Raw genomic sequence first — 18,649 nt, forward strand, 5'->3', positions numbered from 1 at the left:
AACCAGCACAGCGGCTTGGCCCACGCCACTGGACCCTGGGACCCAACACTTGGGCCCTTTGTGGAGGTCTGTGATGGCCCAGTCACTTCTGCAGCTCCATCCCCATGGGTGGGAGGATGAGCGGTGTAGGGCGAGGAGGAGCTGTCCTGGGGTGCGGGCGCGGGGGGTGGGCAGCGGAGGGCCAGGGTGGGCCTAGTCTTGACTTTGCTCTAGTCTCCTGTGCGATCCAGGCTTGTCCACTGCCCTGAGCTGTGTCTTTTCTAGCTGGAAGATGGGTTTGGTTTGCTTATATGATACTTGGGAGGATTAAATTCAATGAGTATGAGAGAATCCATGTATCTTAGGAGACTATGCTCACACATGTGCACACGCACACACATACAGACGTATATACACTTACATGCATGCACATGCACACACGCGCACATGTACACATGCACACACACGTGCACGCACAGAGCTGGGGTGACACGGGGCTATAGGAATCCCCATCCAGCCCAAAAAGCACTCCACGCCAGGCCACCCTCTCCGTGAGGTGTCTCTTGGGGTTGGCATTGGGGTGAGAGGCCCGGCTCCTCCTCCTCCAGTTCAGACTCTCGTAGTACTAAACCTATAATTCCTGGCAGGGAAAATGACAGCTTTGCCCAGTGGCTGCCCTCAGCTGATGGGCAGGGAGCTGGGCGGTAGCCGTGGTGGTAGCTGGGAGGCGGGCCTGGGACACAAAGCCGCAGAGTCAGAGGAGGTCAATGGTGGGGGGACAAATGCCATGGGGACTGTGGGCTTTGAGGTGGGTGGACGACGGATGAGAGGGAAGAGGGGAAAGGGCTAGGTACAAGGCCCCGGGGTTGGCTTGAGGCCGGCCCTCTGTACGGCATGACCCAGGGAGGGTCAGCAAGCGGACATGAGCCTGGGACCAGAAGCACAGGGAGGGGACCTCTGCAGAGAGGCTCAAGGCATGGGGCCTGAGACCTTGAGGCAGACTGGCTAGGCCCCTGGAGGCAGCAAGGCAAGCACTGCTCAGGGTTTGGGGCTTGGGAAGCTGCAAAAGCGTTGGTTCCTGGGCTCTGCCCCAGCCTCCCTGCGTGGGCTGGGGAATCAGCATTTTAGAATGAGCCCCTGGGATCTGGCTGCAGCTGAGTGTCAGATGGCCGATTGGGAACCCCAGGATTTCCTCTGCCCTGGTGGGGTTGCTGGGGTTTCTCCTGCCTGCGCTGCCTTCGCCTCGGCACCAAGCTCCACTTGGCAAGAAGGCAAGGCGATAACAGTACCATGGACACCTCAACCACATCTGCCGAGTTCGGCTGCTCACCACCTGTCTCCTTGGAGGCACACAGCCTACTGGTGGGAGGGGCCCCACGACTGTGTCCGCTTACTAAGGCCTGGTCAGCAAGGCTGGGGTTGGCCCCTGAGCTCCCCCTCTGGGCCCCTCTCCACCAAGAACAGCTGTCAAGGAGCTGAGATCTCGGCGCTCTCAGCCTCCCCTCCAAAACTGCTCTGGTGGGGAGCCCGTCCCCAGCCCCTACAGTTGCCAGGCTCTCGGTCTAGGGCCATGTGGACTCCCGACCCATCTCACTGGGGAACGGAAGATTCTGTCTCTTGGGAAAGAGACATCTCCCCTCCTCCTCCCAAGGCCACACTGCCCTGACTCTCCGTGGCCTTGGACAAGTCATGTGTCCTCTCTTAGCATGGGTTTCCTCTTCTAAAATAGGAAGCAGGAGGCCAGATCTGGTGATGTGCAGGCTTCAAGGGAAGGTGGTTCAGGTGGACAGAATGGCTCGAACAGAAGCAGAACTAAGTACAGCTGGAAATGTGCCCAGGTGGGCTGGGCCAGAAGACGGGCGCTGAGGCTCGGTCTGAAGCTGGGCGTAGGGGCAAGGGTAAAATTGGAATTGGAGTCATTGTGGGATTCCTCTGACTGGGGTTGCCGGAAAGGAAAGTTCTCTGTGAGCACTCAATACTCCTGAGCAGAGGCCCTTGGCCATTGCCCCTGGGTCACCTCTGGGTCACCAGGAGGGACCGGCTGAGACGATCTGCTCTAAGACAGGCTGCAGTGTTTACTTGGGGCTACTCCAGAGGGCCAGCCTGGGCTCCCAGATCGCCAGGGAGGCTAGAGGAGAAAGGGGGTGCCATCAGTCTCCTTTGGACCAGCCTGAGCACAGGGATGGTAGCCTAGCCAGGGCCTGCCTGGGGGTGCTGCTCTGACTCAAGCCCTGGGGAGATGGTCCCTGGGAAGAAATGGATGCCTATGTGTAGCACGACTCCTGGCTCTGGCCAGGGTCAGAGTCATGGGGACCACCCAGCTCAGGCCTGGCGGCAAGGGTACCTTCCTGGGGCCTTGCCACAATCCCCATCACACCTATCTACCTGTTGTGTATTTGAAGACCCCACCTCTTGTAAGGGGGTTATGCTTGAGGACCAGGGAACTGGGATGAGCCCAGTCACACAGCAGTGTGGGGGTGTGCCCAGCCTGGCAACCTCATGTGTTTCCTCTGTCCTGGCCCCTGGAGAGGCCTGTGGAGCCCCAGGACTGGTCTCTGGGGGGAGTGGGCTTCTTGCCTTCATCTGGCCCCCCACCTCCCATCATTTCCCTCATTTCTTGACCTCTGGGACGGTGTGAGGCATGAGGCCCACCTTCAGCGCCAGCCATCCTCCAGGAAGGGGCAGAAGGCCAGACCAGAGTACAGGCTGCCCAGGGGCTAGTCAGTAGAGGATGGGCCCTGACTGCTTACCTCGGCCCGAGGGTGGGGATCTAGAACCCGGGGCCCGGCACAGGGGCGGGGGGGCTTGACGGGCAGTGGCTCCTAGCGCCTGCCCCCCCCCGGTATGCCTGCTCACCTGCTGCCCGGTCCCCACTTGCCATGGCCTCACCAGCCCCTTCCCTGCCCCCTCGCGGGCCTGAGATGGCTGTCACCATGGCAACCCTGCTCATTCAGTCCGGGGATAATGAAGCCAATGTGTTTTTCATTTCCATGAGCGGAGTGCGGAGCCAAGCGGGGGAGGGGGCTTTCTCCTCTCAGCCCCTCCTCCGGGGGAAGGCAGCTTGGAGAGAGAGCGCGTGTGTGTGGACTCACCAGCCGTGGCACGGACACCGGTGGGAAGGGGGTGGGACCTGGAGCCACCAAGCTCTCAACCCACCATAGCAGCCATGTGGGTCGGACAGTGCCAGCTGGAATGGCTGCCTTCTCTGCCCACACCTAGCCCAGGAGAGGTGGTCTGGAGACAGGCAATGCGAGGCTCCATTTCTAGCTGTGTGACCTCGGGTGAGTGACTTCACCTCTCTGGTCTGGCTTCAGCAGAAGGACATTTACCAAGCATTGATTGGGTACCTTTTAAGCGTCTGGCCTTCTGCTTTCTCTAGAGAACCTGAAAGCCCAGACAGAGCCTCTGGTCGTCTAGGAGTCTGAGTCAGCGGGAGGAGTTCCTATCAGGCACATTTCTCAGCTGTAAAAACAAGGCCAGGAGCTCACACCTGTCACTGCCTATCTTTGAGCTACTACTATCGAGAGGGGAGGTTGCTGTGAAGTCATGTATGGGAATGTGCCCGGCGCACACAGTAGGCTTCTAGATTTCAACCTCCTCCTCGTCCTCCTCCGGGGCCCTGGGCCTGCAGCACAGACAGCAGACATGTCTGAGATCCTCCTACGGGCATCAGTGCTCAAGGCTGTCCTCACACCTCTCTTTCCTCTCTTCGCCTGGATGGAGACCTGCCCACCCAGTCGGAGGTGAAACAGACCTGAGCAGGCCAGGGCTGGGCTGGGCCAGGCACAGGGACAGTGGCCTTCGGCCAGCGGCAGCACTCATCTGGGCCCAGATGGGAGAGAGCAGGGCTGTCTGGGAAACCCACGGCCCACAGTCGCCGCCAGACGCACCCCTCCTCCAGCCCCTCTCCAAGGGCAGGAAGCCAAAAGCACTCACGCAGAAAACCCTGGCCTGTCTCCCCCCCACCAATAATTCAATCACCTTGGAGGCCAGTGGCCCTCTCTCCTGGCTGGGCTGACAGATTGGAGGGGGAGGGAAGGGAAGCATGTAGAGGGAGGGCTGGGGGGACCAGGGAAGCCAACATGGAAAAATCAGAGCAAGTCTTGAAAAATGAAGAAATAAACCTGCCAGGAGGGAGACAGCCTCCATCCGTCCTCCATAAAGCTGTCTAAGGGCCACCAAGGACGTTGGCGGATGGAGGGGGCCAGAGATGGCTCCTCCTGGGACCCCAGCTGGGCTCCAGCCCCCACCTGGTGAGGAGTTGGCAAGGAGGAGGGCCTGGGGAGCTTGAGGGTTAGAAGGGGCAGGAGAGTGGGAGGCACAACTGTGGGGAGAACGGGGCTGGAAACAGGGGTCTCTTGTCAAGCCGTTGTGCCAACATCTGCATATAGAAGGCACTCAGCGTTGGACTACGAACGCCTCTCTTCCTGCAGGCAGCTGGCAAGCAGGGCCTCGGTGGCAGGCTGACTATCCATAAGGACTTGGTGGAGCCCATGCACCCATTTCACAGATAGGGAGGCAGGTCAGACAGGCCCATGGTCACATGGCAAATCAGAACCGCTTGGGTTCCCCAGCCCAGGGCACCTTCATCATGAACTCCAGGGTTGGGGCCTCTCCCCACTGTGTCCCCACCGATGCCACATCACATCCAGGCCAGGGCTCAAACAGACCTGTGAAAGGGGTGATACTTAATGACCCTCCCAGGGGACCAGGAAGAATCATGTTTTCTAGGAACACTGAATCACCCTGAAACCCGCTCATGACCTAAGACCTAAAGAGAAGGAAAATTAAAAAGTGACCAGAAAGTTGATCAGGAGGACCAGTGGTTGGGATGATTATGGATAGTTTTTATTTTTCCTCTTTCAACTTTTACGTGACTTCCAGAAGGTTCCACAAGTGTGCATTACTTTTACAATAAGGAGAAAAGGACATTCTGAGAGTTGAGATAAGTCACCTCCACTAAATGCTACTCATGCAGAGCCCTCCATCTGCAGGACAAAGTCAAAGGAGCCCTTGCTGCGGGAGGCAGCAGCTGGACACAGACACACACGCCCAGCCACCAGAGCCTCCCTCTGTGGCCTACGGGCCCTGGAAAGCCACCACGGGCAGGAAAGAGGGGACCGGGGCTGCCCTCACTTTGCTGTGTGACTTTGGGTGAATCCTGTCCCTCTCTGTGCCCTGCTGTCTTCCCCTCGTCCACCTCACCTCAGGAGATGGGTACTGAGGACAGACGCTTGATCTAGAGCTGGAAGCCCTCCTGATGAGGCACATGGGGCTTCTCTGACACGAGGGGTGCTGTCTGGGGCAGAGGGGGCAGCTGAGGTGCTTCCGAAGACCGGGCAGGCTGGCGCAGGGCGGGGGAACGGGCTGGCTGAGCCGCGCCAGGAGGCGAGGGGCCAGCTTTCATCCCCTGTTTACAGTGGAAACACAGACTTGAAAAGGTTTCACTTTTCCACTGTTTTTGTGGCAGTGCTGTGGGGAGCAGGGCTTCCTGAGAGCGAGGCCAGCTTTCCAAGGCCACACCGAGTCCAGCCCCGCGCTGGCCTCTGACAGGAAACATCATGTTTTCAATTTACGGGTCCCTGCCAGGCGCCGTGAGCAGCCCGCGCTCCGCCAGCCGGCTGGCCGTGTGAGGAGAGAAATTCCAGGCCTTGCTGCGGTTGGGAGCCCCTGGCAGGCCCGGGGGAGCTCCAGGGCCCCAGAGGGACCCCATGGGATCCCCAAGGGGCCTGACTAGGAACAGCTCTGGCCACAGATGCCCCGCCGTTGATACAGTTTTGCTAGTTCCCAATGCACCCAGGGACCCTACTCTATGAACCACAGCCCTGGCTCCCTGGCTCCCACGTCAGCGAGCCCTACTCCCTTGGCGGACAGATGGGGAAACTGAGGCCCACAGACAGAAGAGGCTTCCCAATGCCACCAGATGACTGGTGCAGAAAGAATGACCTCTAACCCCTCTAACCAGACTGGCAGATTCCCGACCGACAGGCAAAGTGAGCCTGTCCCCCCAGGATGGTCCTGACAGGGGATTTCCACTGGGGGCCTAGAAGCTGGGCACCATGATCACAGCTCAGCCCAGAACAAGCCTGGGTGAGTGGTCTGACCTTTATATCTGACAGATAAGGACACTGAGGCAAAGCAGGGCTTGGGAGCCTCTCTAGGTCAGGCAGGGGGCAACCACGGAATTGGGAGCCTCAGGCAGCCCTGCAGAGCTCCCTGCCCCGCCCCTTCCCAGGGCCACTCTCAGCGCTACTCCTTGCTGTCTGAAGCTGCTTTAACCCCAGCTGATTGAAAACCTCCAACCACACAGGTCCTGGGGGCCCCCTCCCCTCTCCAGGTGCTTCTGGAAATTCCTGGTAAACTGAGCGCTGCGTGCAGCTGGGCTCTGCATTCAGCCTGGGGGTCACTGAAAGCCCTGGGCGGTGTGGACAGGGAGGAGGTCATGCCCGGGGCCCATAGGAGGCCCTCGCAGACCACAGCCTGCTGCCTGCTTCACAAATGGGCAGGGGGACTGTCAAGAAGGCCCTGGGGCTCAAAACATCTATGCTCTTTCTCCCCCTGCTAGAAGGTCACTTCTGTGAGGACAGGGACCTGGTCTGTTACTCACTGATGTTTCCCAAACACTCAGAAGAGTGCAGGTATACAGGTGGTGCTAAATAAATGTCTGCTGAATGACCGATGGGGGATGGTGGCGGGCAGGGGGCTCTGGTCACACAGTGGCTTTGGAGAGACCCAAAAGCTCTTCTCTCTAGCCACGTATTTATGATGTTTCTAGGGAAGAGGAGACACATCCCGGCCCCCAGGGCCCATGGCGCCGAGCAGCACCCCATCCCAGCACTCCATCGTGGGCGACCCCCGGCCCCTTCTGCACAGAGCCCTCCTCATGCCCCGCTGCTCCCTTGCTGGGCACATTCCAGCCTTAGACAAAGGGCACATTTTCAGGGATCATAATCTCCTGCTTGTTGGTTTTTTTCACCAACTTTCCCCTCCCTTCTTCTTCCCATCCAGGGCATTCCTGTTCCCAAATGGGAGCCACTTTCCAGGCGAGTGACAGCCAGGCTCGCACTGGCTCCCAGGAGTCCTGCGAGCTGGGCCAGGGAGGCTGACCGTAGACACAAAGAACCTTCTCGGCACGGACTGCCGTGGAGTTGCCAAGGGGGTGGGTGCTCAGGGCTCGAGCTCCAGGCTGCCCTCCTGGGGCCTTCGGGATCGGGGAGGAGCCTGCGCCCAGCCCACAGAAGGGCGGACACTGTGTGTGCACACACAGCTGGGGTGGGGGGCAACACACACATACAGGCACGCACACGTGCAGGTATACACCCAGAAAAGAAAATAAGAGACTGAGAAAAAAACAGCAAGGGGCCCAGTAAGAAAGAGGGTGCACGTTAGGGAGGCGCCAAGAGACAATCGAGCACCGAGAGAGTCAGGAAGAGGCCCACAGACAACCTCTGCGGAAGGGCGCCCCCTGGAGTTGTACGAAGCCGCTGCCCTGGGCAGGACGCACACAAGAGAGCCACAGAAGGAGAGAGACAGAAATGGGTGCGTGAAAGAGCTACAGAGGGTGAAAGGAGGAGTGTGACAGGGAGGGCCACACGGGGAGGACAGGGAGCCAGGGCCAGCAAGGGGTGTAGAGGCGGCCGTGGGGCAGACACACACAGCTTGCTGCACATGCACAAGCTCCAAGCCCTGGCAGACTCTTCTGGGAACACTGGCTGCCAAGGGTGCCCCCTTCCCTGTCCAGGTGCTGCAAGGCTGATGTCCAGGAAGCGAGAACGGAGCCCCGAGCGACCCCACTGTGTCCTGTGAGGAATCCCCTTGCTCTGTACCCTCCACGGCTAGAGAGGTGCCCCAGGTGAGGCATGCTAACTCCAGTCCCTTTTGGCCTTGCCTCCAGCTCGTGCTCAGAGAGAGGCCGGGGGAGGAAGGGTAGAGTGGGAGGTGGCAACTCCCCCGCCAACCACGGAGGGCAGGAGGGCAAGGAAGCGTCCGTGCTCACCTCTGATGACCTGGGTCCCTTTGAACAAGCCCCTTCCTGTCCCTGGGCCTCAGTTTTCCCTATGTAGAGGAGGGGGTCTGTTGGCTCCTTGACGTCTCTGGCTGCTCCCGTGCTGTGTGGCTCTGGACTGTCACATTTAGCAGCTGCCGTGTGTGTGTGTGTGTGTGTGTGTGTGTGTGTGTGTGTGTGTGTGTCCTCTGCATACCTCTCTCCATCCCAGCCCCGTTTCTGAAGGAACTCGTTGACCTCTTCCAATCCCCGCGCCCACTGGGCTTGCATTTCCAAGCCCAGATGTGCAGAAGGACATCTCAGCGACAGCAGGGCTCCCCGACATGGGCACTCCTTCCCTGCCAGTGCCCAGGGGAGCAGAGTCACGATCTGACCACCTTCCGTCCCTGGACTCTGACATGCTGCATTAAAGTGACAGAGAAGTGACACATTGTGTCGTTCTATAGGTCGATGTCTCTGCTGGCCCTTCGCTGCCCGCCAAAGCCAGTGTGAGCCACCAGGCCTCATCACACGCCACTGCTCCCACTCACCTATGTGTGGCCAACAACTGGGTGCTGGGGACTGGCCTGCTCTCTGTCCTCACTCACACTGTGCCACGTACTTTGTCATAGCCTTTCCCTTCCCCTCCCAGGGGCAGCCCTGAAGCCGAGACCCCTTCTTGCGAGCTGACACTAGGAAGGACTCTGGGCCCTGATTCCAGCCTGGCCTCACCCACGGCTGCGTCGGCCACTGCAGCTACCCGAACACACCCACCACCGGCCTTGTCCCATCGAGCCCCGGCAAGGAGGCCTTCTTCTCATTTTATGACCAAGAGGAAGAGCCTCTGGGAGGTCAGGTGATGGGGCCTTACACAGCTTGGGACCTTAAGGTTCATGATACCTGATCTATTGGAGACAAAAGCAGCCTATCTCCAGGAAGCCACCTATGATCTTCCTGGTTGGCAGGGGCTCTCTCCTGGCAACGCTGGGCTCAGGCTTTAAAGTCAGACGAAGCTGGATTCAAGTTCTGACCCCATCTCCCAAGGGCCATGTGACCATATGACTTAACTTCTCTGTCCCATAACTTACTCATTTGGTAAACACAATTTATGAAGATTAAATTAGATAACGTGTACAAAATATATGGGGCAGGCGCTCACTAACACAACTATCATTCAGACTCCTGCAAAATACTCATGTGAGCATGTGCACATGTGTGCGAGCATGCACAGCACACACAGTGTGCAACATCACAGTGACCAGCAGCAAGGACTGGGTCTTAAATCCTGGCTGCATGACCCTGGGCAAGTCACTCCTCTATCTGCTGGCCAAGGTCTATTCTTAAATTTCTTCCTATTGCTTTCCAGAAGACCCTTCTGGAAACCCTAAAAAAGCAGGTTATCCTCAGGGCCTAAGGGATTTGCTGGCAACTGGGACGCACAGGCTGTCCCCTGACCCTTCACATCCTCTTCTGCACTCACAGCCACCAAGCTCCTGCCACCTCCCGGAAGCTCCGCAGCCAAACCCCCTCTGACAGAGCCAAGAGGGTCTAGCATGGCCCAGCCCCAGGGAACCATGTACCAGCCCCTGGGGGAGGGGGCCTGGTATCCCTGGTCAGATCATTCCTCGTGCAGAGCAGGCAGATTTAGAGAAGTCACACTGCACTTAGATTAAGTGCCTTTCATTCCTGTTGAATCTGCTGCCTGACTCACTGCCTCCTCCCCGGGCTGGCCACACAGTCATTACCGTCTAAACACCTGAATTATCAAACTGCCCGGCACCAAAGGCTGGCAGATAATTTACTTATGTTACAAAAGACCCGTTCAGGGAAAGGGCCCGTTCTCTAACCACTGGGTGTTCATCTTCCCACAGAGCTGGGAAGGCACCAGAAGGACCTGCGTACTCATCGATAATGCAAGATTTCAAGTGATTGTTCAGAGTTTGGGTCTTCCTTTTTTTATGTTACACTGCACGACACTCACATACACAGTAGGCACCATCCAGGGTCCTGGTGGGGGCTGTACCCTGACCTGAGGCTGTGCCTTTCCTGTCTCACCTTCAGCCCCACCTGCCATCCTTGAAATTCTTAGAGTGTCATTTTGCTCTAACCTGCCTCCTCCAGGAAGCCTTCTGTATCTCACACTTCCCAAGGCTTCCTTCTCTGTCATCTCAGTACCTTCCTGGCCCCAAGGCCCTGGGTAGGACTAATTTTCCTTCCTTTGGGTGATCCTTGGCCTAGACTGGGTCAACCTGAGGGCTGGTATAGGGTCTTTGGTTGCCTTATCTCCCCAAGAGCTGAGCACAGATCCACGCACACAGTAGGTGCTTACTAAATACTGCTGCCTTACTGACTACAGATGGAGAATGTGGGGAGGAGGGGCTGGCTTATGTAGAGGCCTTGAGGCGCGTCCTGTACCTGGCCCTGGCTGTGAACCGAGGACCCAGCTGGGCTCCAGGCCCAAGGAGGAGAGTGAGCCGCTGACCTCGGCCCACACCCAAGGCTGGCTGTGTCAGAGAAGCCAGTGGTCAGAGGAGCCCCAGGCCCTCATCCGAGTGACCGCACAGCCCCGACTCTGGGCCCCAAGTCCTGACATCATCCTAGGTGACCGGGGCAGGGTGAACGCCCCAACGGTGAATAATGCCTCCTCTGTCACCTGCCAGGCCCGAGCCGCCTTCAACAAGGTCTCATTAGGACAGGGCTGGCGTCTCCACCCCTGCCTATGAACTCCCTTGAGCACCCTTGAGTGGAAAATGGGAGGGAGCCTAGGAGTGAGAGCCTTTTTCATTTCTGGATCGTGTTGCCCTACGCGTGGATATTCCTGGAAACTTTCCATGGGGGTTGTCCTGGCTGGGGTGGGAGGACCGGGAGCTGAGCAGGGGCTGTTGATTTAGGCTGACAGTGAAGGTCAAAGAAGGGCCCAGTGTTCAGGAGCAGGGAGCCCCTTGGTCCCTGTCCTGACATGGCCCCACTTCTTCCCAGGGGCTGCAGACGCTGCTGTAGGGCTCAGGCCCGGTGGAGCCATCCGTCCCAGACAGTCCAAGGAGAGGTGTGGTGGGCAGCCAGGCACTGTCCAGAGACCAGACTATAAGCTGGGAGACCTGAGTTCCAGCACAGCTCCTCACTTCTCCCTGGGTGACCTAGCAAGTCATTTTCCATGCGGGACCTCAGTTTCCCCATCTATAAAAGGAAGGGGTTCCACAGGGCCCCCTCTAGTTCTGATACTTCAGACTTCCACGTATGCTAACTAATAAAGGTCCAACGCCATTCAGAGAAGCTGGACGACCCCGCTCCACCCTGTCCCCCACCCCCGGCTGGCTCCAAGTTAGTGGTCCTTCTCAGCTTCCAGAAGAGATTTGAGATCTGAGTGGATTCGCAGACACCTGCCGATCTAAAGGTGTCCTGGAAGGCCCAGGGGGAACCACCACTCCATGGCATGTGGCACCCAGAGAACAGCTTTTCTGTCCCTCGGGCTCTGGGTCCGGCAAGTGTCTTAGGACCTGAATGCTCTGTGGCCTAAGAGAATGGGGCTGAAACCCAGAGGTCTGCTTCAGGGATCCTAGCAGAGAGGACCCCTAGGCAATGTTCTTCTGATTAGCACAGACTTAGAAGAGCAGGAAGAGCCCTTACAGATCACCAGGACCCCTGGTGTATGCATGAGAAAACTTAGCCACAGGGACAGACAGCTTTGTCCCAGTTCAACCAGTGAGGCTATGACACTATCCAGGGCCCCAGCTCTAGCCCAGCTCCCTGTTACAGGCCTCAGTGTGTCCCAGACTGGCCTGATCACGGGTGTTCAACGGGGCACTGGTGACAAACTCAGAGCTGTGGGTCCCAGACCCACAGAAGCAGACATCAAGAGAGAGGCCTGAGAAACTGTATTTGAATTAGTGCCCCGGTGATGTCGGCACTTTGGGGAAGTACTGCGTCTCCATCTTGAAGTGCCATCTTGACAGTTCCCATGGGAGAGCTCCAGAGAGGACCTGGGAGGCCAGTATCCCCGGGGAGGGAAGTATCTGGGTACCGGACTTGATGCCAACCTCGGGCAGATGTTCCATTGCTCTCTTAGAGCTTCCATCTTCCATGAACAGAGGAGATTGGTGCCACCCAGCTGTTGTTGCCTGTCTGCCCCACAGCACCCCTTACAAGCAGGCCTCTCCCCATTTATAGATTGTCCTCACCTGTAACCTAACAGAGAGCATCAGAGATGTAGTAACTTGTCCAGACTCACCCAGTTGATAGGTAGCAGAGCAAGGTCTTGAACCCCGAACCACCTGTTCCTAAAACCCATACTTTGGTTAAAGTCACACTGCATGTCACATGTCACATGTCACACTGCACCACTGACCACATTGAAACTCACATGTGTTCGCAAACCCTTATTTGAGGTGGTGAGCTCTCCAGCGGTGGAGGTGTGCAAGCAGCAGCTAGAGGAGCCCCCGCAGGCATGGGATGACCCTGACCAGCCCTCCTGGAGCTATAACTGGGGAAAGGTTAAGCTGGCTAAACGACGCAAGGGTTTTTATTGTGTTTCTTCCACACACAGAGAAAAATGTTTTGGATTATTTACAGGTTTTAGTTCATCAGCGTTTTCCTGACTCAACCCTTGGCCACTCTGGAACTTCTGGGCAGAGGATGGCAGGGAGCCTCGGCTGAGAGGGCATTTGTTGGGGACAGAGATGGTGGGGTGAAGGGGGCTGGCTGGCTCCCCAGGCAGTGACAAGGACAGGGGTCTGGGGGCTGGCTGTGGTGGGGAGTCTGGCCGGGGCGGGGAGCTGAGAGAGAGCTCACCAGGGGCCACCCAGTGAGAGCTGTTCCACACTAGGCTGTCTCACCGGCCAACCAGAGTGTGGGCCAGACGGAGGGGGCAGCATGGGAACATTCCACGGGGGTTATGAAGCAGAGATGTTCCCACAGGCTCCAAAAGAGGCCCCCAAAGAGCCTCGGGGAAGCGGTGGAGGGTCCCAAACAGCTGTGAGGCAAGATGTGCTATTTCCCACACCAGAACTGAACAAGGGTAAGAAGCACTTAACAGGAAAGACAGATGTGAGGGAAAAGCTCTCAGAGATTTCCATTAACCAGACTGGGGGGCCTGAGGCTGGTGCTCCCCAGTCAGCACTCTGAGTCCCATTACACCAGAGCTCTGGAAGGTTCTTAGGGCAGTTTGCCCAGTCGCCTCAGCAGACGGACACCTGCAGGGCACCACCGAGGTCACCGTCTCCTCCCTCTGCCCACACTGGCCACAGCCCAGACCTGAGACATCTGACCGCTGGACTTGAAGCCCAGGAAGCTGAGGTTGGAAAGGACAAACATGCACCAGGCAGCACACAACACATCTGCCAGCCTGCGCACAGCCTCAGAATCCTTCTTAACACAGCCCACTCCGTACATTAAGAACCAGCCTACCCGATAAAATCCCCTCACCATCCCCAGAGTGGGGGGCACACAGGCTGAGTGTCTGCTGGCTTGCTGCTGTGCAGCACAGGCGCACCAGGAACTGGGCCCGGGACACGGTTCGGTCTGCCCTGAGCCTTCAAGATGCTTCCAGTCCAGCCGGGGAGTCAGCAGGTGGCTGGCTTGGAGGGTCAGACATGAGGAAAAGCCATGGATGCGCGGGGCTAAAGGAGGGGACGGATGTGTCTCACAGGGCTAGCTCAGCCCACACAAGATCCGCAGCCCGAGCTGGTAGGAAGAGGTAGCCCCTCCGAGGGGGGTCCTCCTTGGGCAGTGGCTCCAGCCCTGCCTGTGGTCAGGGACCTGGGGGTGGGAGGGAGGACAAGCCCAGCCTTTGGACCTTCCCGGACTTCCTGCCATGATGTCTGACCAGAAGCAAATGAGAGTCCGACTGTCAGAGGAGCAGGCCACAACATGCAGCTGGCAGCCAGAGAGGCCGTGGGGAGAACTGGCTTCCGAGGGGCTATTCTGCTGCTTATGGGCTCCTGAGAGGTCACTCCAGGCTGGCAGGGGCAGGGCTAGGCTCTGGGGAGACAACCCCCTCCTCCCTCTCCCTGCCCCAGGCATCTCCCCACCCTGGGGGAATCCTCTGGGTTCCCAGGAACACACGCTTTGGGCCCCTCTGCCATTCAGACTGCGTCTGGGTGTTGTGGGAGGGGTGGGACAGGGGCATCCTCTCTTCCAGGGAGGAGCTGGGTGTGCTAACCCCCAGAACCCCAGTGTCCTAGGCTGCACGCTGTATCTGGAGTGATGAGCAGTCGTGCTGACTCCCATGTGGCACAGCCCGTAACTGTCCCCTTGGTCTAGGGCTGTTTGGGGATTAGGTAGGGAGGCACCAGGAGCCCTGGAGCCCACTGTGAGGGGAGTGGAACCCTTCACAACTCATTCCCTCCATTCCTCTTAAGGTCTGGCTGCCTAGGGACTTGCTACAGTTCTGCCTGCCTCAGTTTACCTTTACGACCAGTATGGCATGCCCCTGTCTTTGAATGGCAGGACAGTGGCAGCCTGGCCTACAGAGAAGGTGCTCACTGTGCTGACTGTCATCTGCAAGATTTCCTTCCCCAGCCTCAGTTTCCACCCCCCTCCCTGGCAAAGGAGGAAACCACACGTGGCAACTGAACACGCATCTGCATGTGGGGTATGTGTTAAACACACACCAGGTTTCAGAGGAAAACAGAGTGTAAAAGAGCCTGTATGTCTTCCTTCTGGTATACAACGAAGACAAAAGAAAGGACGGGCTGGTGGGCTGCCTGGCCTGCACCCTGAGGGCCCTGAGGCATAGAGAGGGTTTCCAGTTCGGAAGAGTTCAGGGAGGAAATGCCCAGGGACTCCGGGAAGCAGAGGCTGTGGGGTCCGGCGGGGGTGGGCAGGAGGCCACATCTGACCTTGCGGAGGAAGCAGGGCTTGAGAAAGGCTCCAGAAGGTTCGGGCCGCACAGCAACAAGGGTGGAGGGCTTTCAAGGCAGAAGGAGGAGCAGGAGTGAAGGCTCAGCTGGGGGGACATGTGGTGAAGACGGGAGGGCGGGTGGCACGGGAAGCTAGCAGACAGCGAGGGTGAGACGCGGCCGTGCGAGGAGACGGGGGCGGATGGCGGTGGCTTCGAACGCCGGGCGGAGTCTGCTGGGTGCACAGCAGGAGTCCCAGGAAGACGGACTGGCCAGGGATGGGGACCGAGGGAGCTCCCAGAGGACGTCCAGCGGAATGGAGGTGTCTGGCCTACTTCGCCGGCCTCTGAGACCCTCCAGGCCCGTCCACCCTCCGCTTCCTTCTCCCCTCCGGAGGGCAGCTGATTTCTTCCTGAGCGTACAGTGGTTCCTGCCTGGCAGCCGGCTCCTGGACACCTCACTTCTAATTATAGCCGCAGTTTTATTAGTGCTGGAGGGAAATGCCAGGTTCTAAGTGCCCTGTTAGTGGACACAGGCCCCCTCTTGCTTTCCTACTTTCGCCTGCGGCCAGAGGCCCACGAGCCCAGGAGAGCGCAGGGTGCCGGGAGTGCATGTTCCATCCTGAGCGGGTGGCATGGTGGGTCCCTGGGGACAGGCCCCATATGGTGCACCACCCCCAAGGCTGGAAGTGGGGGGCACTGCCTCAGACCCTTCCAAAGGGCAGGGTGGGAGGGAGCCGGGCACCGCCAGGGCTGGAAGAACAAGGCCGAGGGCGGCAGGTCGGAAGCCCAGGAATTCTCAGTTCTGCTCAGTCCTGGTGACCACAGAGGCGATGATACGGAGCAGATGTCTGCGGGGACACCTGGCTAGGGGTGCCTCGGAAGATAAAGAGAGCAGACGTGAGAAGGTCCTGGGCTCAGAAAGAAATTCCAGAGGGAGCTCCAGGGGGAGCTGTGGATGTGACCGGACAGGGAGAATGTGGGTAAGCTAGGGAGGCAGAGCAGGGGCTGCCCACGTGAGAAGACAGGGAAACTGGGCAGGACAGAGGCACATGCACACAGAGAGCCATCCAGAAAGGAAGAGAGAGACACACCCCCACACCCCCACATACCTCTTCCCCCCCAAGGGAATAGGCACCAAAGCATAGGTGTCCTACATGGCCACCCCCCTTCTCAGCAGCCTCCTCTAGCCCTCCCCTAGGGGACCTCTGGGAAGGGGCTCCCCTGCCTACTGGTCCAGCCTCCCCTGTGTCCATCCTGGAGAACCTCATGTTCTCTCTCCAACTCAGGAATGCTCTGAGTGCCCGCCGCCCCACCCCGACCTAGTCTGCCACCTGAGTGCCCCCATGCAGCCCCAGCTTGCATACTTTTGGAGATGAGGAGCTCACTACCCACCCAGAAGGCAACTTAAAAAAAAAAAAAAAAATCTCCAGACAGCTCAGACTCTTGGAAAGTCGAACCCAAGGATGCCAGTGCAGTGGCCCCTGAGGGCCTGAGCTCTGCCAACTAGTCTGCTGGGCAAGAGTGTCCTTTCATCAGGAGTTTGCCATGCAACACAGCTGGCCCCTCACTCCAGCTATCACTCCAAATTAGAACACAACTAGAGAAACAATGTTCTAGAGCAAGTACCATCTCCTTAACTGGTGATAGCTAATGAGGACCAAGAAAATCACTCATTCGTTCCCTTACTCACTCACTCACTCAATTAATAAAATATCAAATGGGCAACGACCCTGCGTCGGGCACCAGGATAAGGTGGTGAACAAATCATTTAATTTTCTTCTCTAGTCTGACACCTGCCCTTCACCCATTTTACAGGTGGCAAAGCTGAGTCCAGGGAGAGGCAGTGCCTTGCTCCAAAAGGCCCGGGGAACTGCTGGTGAGGGGCAGAGCCTCACCCATGCTCCGGCAGGCGCTGACCATCTGTCAACCCCAGGAAGAAAGGGAGGAGCAACATGTCTCACCTCCCCCGCCCCCCAGCCGTTTCTAGGACACCGAGGTATTGATTACCATCCTTGCCTTGGAATGGTTTTCTTTTCTTTTCTTTTTCCATCAAGGCTTTCTAGTCTTCCTATTTTTTTTTTCCTTTTTAAAGAATAAACTCCAAGCCTCTCCTATGATTAATTACCAGCTCCCTAATGCTCCGCCACTGGCAATTTCTGGAAAGGGAATGAATTACCTTGAAAAACATCCGAAAAGAGAACCCACCGTGAAGGAGAATTTCAGAGGTTACCCCACAATTAGCAGTGGGTTCCCCTAGGCTTATCGAGTTGCCTGCAGGCCCTCTGGGGAGGGGTGCCCGCCAGCCTCCAGGGGGCCCCCCTCGGGCTCCTGAGGGCAGCAGGCTTAGAGAGCCGGGCAAAGGCACCAGGCAGAAAGGGAGGTGGTTTCCCGAGCACCCACCTCGGGCCTGCCAGTGGCTCAGAGCCCTGGTCTCTACGGCATCGTGGACCACTTAATTCCACGGTTCAAATCCCCACGCCACTACTTACAGCTCTATGGGTTTCTTAACCACTTTGAGCCTCTGGAGAATGAGGCACTAAACACCTCCTCACGGGATTACTGTGGGGAGAAGTATGTATTTAAGGAGCATAGTGCCTGGTACACAGTAGACTCTCACTAAGCTTTAACATTTAAAAATATTTCAGGATTCTGAGCATCCCCATAATGGCCTTCTCAGCAGTGTGGGTATAATTATCCTCATTTTCAGATGAGAACACTGGCTCTCACTCTCACAGGAGTGAAAGGACTAGCCCAAGGTCATGAGCTGATGGCAGGGAGCTGGGCTCTCCCGCCACCCTGCTCCCTGGTTCCAGAGCCCAGTGGCAGCGTGGAGCATCCCAGGACCCCCTGGTCCTGTGTCTGGGCACCTGGGAGCACAACGGGTCTCAGGAGAGGAGCTGAGGGCCGTAGGGAGACAAATGGGCAAGGCCTCATGCCAGAGCAAAGACTCTGCCTCCCCCGGCTGAGCCCCAGGGCCTTGGGACAAAGGGCCCTGGCCCAAGTCAGCACTTTTGTGAAGGCCTCTCATCTCTGGGTTGGGAGCCGCAGAGTAAAGAGGGATTATACAGGTCACCCTCTGACACAGGGCCAAGTGTGATCAACCCTGAAATGCCACTCTGTGATGAGACATGCTGGTGTCCCGGCCTGCACAGGGCCAGGAGGCTCAGCCCCAGGACCTTGTGGCTCCAACTCTCAGGAGCTCCTGGGAGCCCCCAAATCCTCAGTATGGTGGATGCCCAGTTTGCGTCCCTTCTGGGGTTGATGGGTGCTTGGGGAGGGGGGTGCTGGTGGGAACCGTGGTGTCCAGAAAGGAGGAAGGGTCCCCGCATCCCCAACAAGAATGCTGACCTAGCCTCCTGCTTGCACACTGGTACCAGGTGTGCGGGCGCATCTGTCGGGGCAGGTGCTGGGAACCCCTCCCTCTTTTGCAGACAGGGAAATCGAGCACAGAGAAACCGCACAAGATCATGGTGGACAAGTGGCAGAGCCAGGATTTGAACACAGTCACTCTGACTCCAGAGCCCAGAGATCTGTGTGTTTGTGGGAGAGAAGGGTGCAGGCAGCCACAACACCCATTTCAGCAAACAGCCTCTTCCTGTGTGGCCGCCATATTGCTCAGCAGATGTGGCCCACACGCCATGGAGCTGAGTGGTACAGACAAAGCCGTGGGGCAAGGCTGGGGACACCAAACCTGCTCTTCTCCCTGGCTGCATTCCCCTGCCTCCTGCCCTGGCAGCCACTCTAGAGAAAGGCCAGGACTTAGAGGTCCCTGGAGGCCCTTTCGGGGGCTGACAAGGTCTCAGTCGGGGTGGCCGCGCCCCATGCAGCCCATGAGGACCAAGGCCCAG

At 58.0% G+C, this 18,649-nt stretch overlaps 1 protein-coding gene across 1 annotated transcript in view; it reads right to left on the reverse strand.

The window, feature by feature from the left end:
- The window catches only part of LOC308354923 (zinc finger MIZ domain-containing protein 1-like), a 139,027-nt gene that overhangs the window by 32,163 nt on the left and 88,215 nt on the right, over positions 1 to 18,649 (reverse strand). The gene's annotated exons all lie outside the window — the stretch shown is intronic.

Source organism: Martes martes, assembly GCF_963455335.1.
Source record: "Martes martes genome assembly, chromosome: 14".
Lineage (NCBI taxonomy): Eukaryota > Metazoa > Chordata > Mammalia > Carnivora > Mustelidae > Martes > Martes martes.